We start from the raw sequence: 4,808 nt of genomic DNA, 5'->3' as shown, positions 1-4,808 counted from the left end.
CTGTGAGGTGAGGCCAGGCGGCGACCGTCTGGCCAGGCGCACCCGTGGTCAGAGGTCTTGCCCCCCTTAAGCGGTACCGCCGAGTGGCCAGGTGCAGCGAGGGGGCACCTGGCCCTGTGCTAGTTTCTACATGGAGACGTGTGAACTTGGTGAGGGGTATAGCGTGCTAGGCTGAGGTGAGGCCCGAACGGGAATTGAGGAAAGAAGCAGCCGGCCCCGACGGAGCGTCGGAGTGGACACACTTGAACAAGGCACGTCTTCAAAACGTCAGGCTGTTGCATTTTATACAGTACCTCCGGAGTTGATTTTTCTTGGAGGGTAGCCACCTGTCTCATTGCCTGATTGCTTCAGGTCCAGATGGAGCCTGACCTTCTTGTACAGCCTTAGGGGTCCTGAACTAGTGGCAGCTGCATTTTTATTGATTTTTTAAAAATGACTTTTTAATTAAAAATGCTGTCGAAACTTGAAGGTGCCAGGACAGGGTGACTGCATACTCTTTTTTTTTTTTAATGATACTGGAGATTGAGCCCAGGGCCTTCCCACTGTGCTTAATCCCCAGACCTTTTAAATTTTTTATATTAAGATAGGGTCTTGTAAGTCCTTAAATTGACCAGGCTGAGCTTACACTTGGGATCATCTTCAGTCTCCCAGAGTGCTGGCATCACAGGTGTGAATGCACCACCAGACCAAGCCTTCTATGGGGGATGGAACTCAGGTCCTTGCATTTCAGCACAGCACCACTGAGCTAAACCCCCACTCTGTGACTGTTACATTAGCTTCTTTTATTTCAACAAACTGAGTCTTAGTGTTTTCCTTAACTGCTCATTCCTAGATATGAAGCTGCTTCAAGATCTCTTAAAAGCAGAGAGGATGAGGATGGACAACAAACAATCAAAAAGCAACTACAAAAACCCTGTACTCCTGGTGCAATTCTAAGAATGAAGTGACCTTTGTCCCTCTGTTATTCTACGTATTCTCTTAATAGAGGTGGCTAGAAGTCACCTTGCAGGGCACCTGCAACTGCCCAGAGCTTATGCCATTAGTTATCAATTGATACTTTCTCATCCAGTGTTTGCAAGGCTTGCACTGACCTCTTACTCTACCCAGGAGGTATTTCGTCAGCAGCTTGTTTCTTCACCATACTACATTTAAGACTCCTGTTCATGTCCTCCAAAGAACAGGAAGAAGCAGAGAGATAAATTTAAGGACAGAAATTCAGGGAAGATTGGCTTGGTTGCTGGTTTGGAAGTTACACCAAACTTAATAAAATAGGATTTTGTAAGTGAAACTTTTTTTCATTACTGAGGGTTAAACCCAGGGCCTTAGTGAGCTATACCCCAAACCCCTTTTTAAAATTTTGAGGCTGGGTCTCATTAAATTGCCCAGTCTGGGTTCAAATTTTAATCTTCCTGCCTCAGCTTCCCAGAGTGCTGGGATTACTGGCATGGGCCACCATACCTGGTTTTATAAGTAAAACTCTTTGAATCCAAGAAATAGAGCACATGTCTCTCCTTTTTAGAGTACTGTTTTGGCTAACTTAGACAAGGTTCTACCAAAGATACTTGAAACTCATGGGCATGGTCAGTGTTGGTCATAAGCAATACATTAACTTTCACTCTACACCAACAAGATTGTTAGTTGCTGTGAGAAGGAGCAATGCAGGGCAAGCGCTCGCCCTAAGGGACTTTTTCATGGATGTCCTTGCCCCTAGCTCTATTTGTTTTTCAGGGCCCCCAAAGACTTTTTTGTTATATATGTCCTCTATCCTCCTCTATTTTTCCCTCAGACAGTCTCACGTGTTGCCCATGATGGTCTTGTACTCTTGTGCTCAAGCAGGCCTCCTGCCTCAGCCTCCTGAATAGCTGGGGCTACAGGCATCCACTATCTTTTAAAGATTTTTTAATTCTAGATCTTTTCTGTCAGAAGAACTTAGGTTGGGAGAGCACCACCAGCAAGTGTGCTTTTCCATAAAGCCTTGAGGTATATGGTAGATTTCCAGTGAGCTTGGTAGGCTTCATATTTGCTGCAGTCAGTGGCCACCTCTTTTCTTGTGGGCTGAATGGTATATCTATTTTGGATAGCTCCTTTGAGAAATGGCTTGCAAAAGAAGCCTTATTCAGTTTGGGGTACTTGCCTCTTGGTTTCGAGGTTTTTGTTGTTTTGTTTTGTTTGTTTGCTTGTTTGTTTGTTTTTGAGACAAGGTCTCACTATGTAGTTGAGACTGACCTGAAACTCACTATGTAGCCCAGGCTGGTCTCGAACTCACAGCGATCTTCCTTCCTCAGTCTCCCGAGTGCTGGGATTACAGGCATGCGCCACCACGCCTGGCTTGAGGTTCTTGTCTTGAACAAAGAACAAGATAAACAAAAAAACTGCCAGAGTTTATTTGTAAAAGTGGAGGTGGATGGTAAGTGAGAAACTAGCTCTGCAGAATGAACTTGGGCTGAATAAAAGAGAGGAAAAATTAAAAAGCATGATACAGTGGTATCTTGGTTCATGAACCTAATTCTTCCCAAGATTCTGGTTGCAAACCAAATTGGATCAGAACTGAATCAAATTTCCTCATTAGGTCAGTGTTGCACCTAATCATTGAATTTGATTCAGTTCTCATCCAATTCGGTTTGTGACCAGAATTGTGGAAAGAATTAAGTTCATGAACCAAGGTACTACTGCAGAAATATATCCTGGAAGACATGGGGTGGGATACTGTGAGGAAAACCCACTACAGTAAGCTCTTCGTAGAATTTGTGTCCTTATGTTCTGTCCCATACCTTGCAGGAACACATGAGAAGTCTATATATGGAGACTTGGAGCATGTATCCTGAAATGTGTTCACATTTACTCCCCCTACAGCTTGACTGTGTCCTTCCTTCCTGTCTCATATACTTTCACATCACTCATTTTTTTCTGTGGATCTTCATCATCTGCCTAATGACCGATTTTTCTCCTCCTAAAGTCCCATTTTCTTCACATTCTCACAGCTTATGTTCTACAGTATTCTTTTAATTTCCCTTCCTTTTTCTTTTTTATATTTGTGTGTGTGTGTGTGTGTGTGTGTGTGTGTGATGCTGGGGGTAGAACCCAGAGCCTTCCTCTTCTTGCCCTAATTATTTCAGCTGTGCAAATCAGAAAGAACTCCACTCTTTATGCTTCCTTAAAGAAAACAGATCCTCTCTTCAAAAATTCATCATTAAGGCTGGGGATTTGGCTCAGTGGTTTTGCCGCCTGCCTCACAAGTGCAAGGGCCCAAAGGGCTCAAGTTCGATTTCCAGTACCAAAAAAAAAAAAATTCATCATCTTCTTCATCTTTTTTAGTATGATCATCCTGATGGTTGAAGTAGAAGAAAACTGACATGAATGAAAATGGGCATAAGTGGGAGGTATTTTTTTTTCTAAATTGATCATTTTACCTTTTTTATATCATTTGAATTGTGATAATTATAGGATAATTGTGTTAAGCCTTCTGGAGTAGGATTTGTGCAAATGCTAAGATCTAGGAGCATTTGGGAGGGTTCTCAAGGGTACCGTATAGTATATACAGGGTAGTCTAGACACTTAGAAGTAGGGTATAATATATAGCAAGGTAACAAACCCACAGTTGGAAATGGGAAGATCAGTTATATTTCTTTGTCTAATAACTGAGCCTCCCACCGCACTGGGAAAGAAACCCAGGAGCTTGAACATGTCAGGCAAGTGATCTTACCACTGAGCTACCTCCCAGCCCTGAACTTTTTCTGCTAAAGATACTTGCACCTATCCATGAATGATTCAACATTAACATTTTTACATTTAGAAAGATTATTTAAGTATAAATTTTAAAAGCTCACAAAGTATGTGTTATGGGTTATATAGTATCTAGATGTCCCACCAAAGCCTCTTGTGGTCATAGGTGGGGTCTGGGAAGGTGATTGGATTATGGGGTGGATTAGTCTATGATAAGCTTATAACTAAATGTGATTTGGAGATGGAACCTGTTCAGAGGTGAGTCACTGGGGGCATGCCTTGGAAGGGTAAATCTCCTGCCCTCCTCCATGGATCACTCTACTTTCTGCCTGTTGTGCCACAAGCTGTTTTTCCTCTGCCATGTCATCCTGCCTTGGAGCCAGCTGACTATGGACTGAAACCTCTACAAACTGTGAGCCAAAATCCTTAGAATTGTGGGTATCAGGTATTATGTTTCAGTGATGAAAAAGTAATTAAGATATTATGTTAAATTAGAGACAACTGAGATAGCAGGTGAACCAAAAAATTACTTAGAGAGTAAATGATTCTAAAGCAATAATCAATTATATTAAATATATTAAAAACAGAAGAATGTCCAGAGAATTAATGAGTACCTTTGATTATCATCTCAAACAAACTCTTCAGAAAGAATGAAAGAATAGTAGAAGTACTCACTTGTTTCAGCCTCGCTATTTTGGACAAGTTTCCCAATTGAAAGTCATCCTTTTAATACGGACAGGTCAAAGGTATTTAAATATGCAACAGTAATTGGTGTCACTGACTACTGCAGTAAATGCTACATCCCAGTGATGGCAAACCTTTTTAGAGCCTGAGTGCCCAAATTTCAACCCAAATCCACTTATTTATTGAAAAATGCCAACACTGCAATTAAACCTGAATACTGAGGTTTTTAGTTTAGGAAAAACAACCCATATGTTCATATCCTTTGTCTTAAAAGAAAAACATAACATGCATGCCATAGGTTTGCAACCACTGCTATATACCTTGTGTTGTTTTTTATTTTCTATCTGTAGTGGCATAGATTTTTTTTTTTTTTTTTTTTTTTTTTTTTTTTTTTTTTTTTT

Source organism: Fukomys damarensis, unplaced genomic scaffold, assembly GCF_012274545.1.
Source record: "Fukomys damarensis isolate Sample0158 unplaced genomic scaffold, DMR_v1.0_HiC HiC_scaffold_17, whole genome shotgun sequence".
Lineage (NCBI taxonomy): Eukaryota > Metazoa > Chordata > Mammalia > Rodentia > Bathyergidae > Fukomys > Fukomys damarensis.
The sequence above is the reverse complement of the archived record's forward strand: the minus strand, read 5'-3'. Positions refer to the sequence as shown.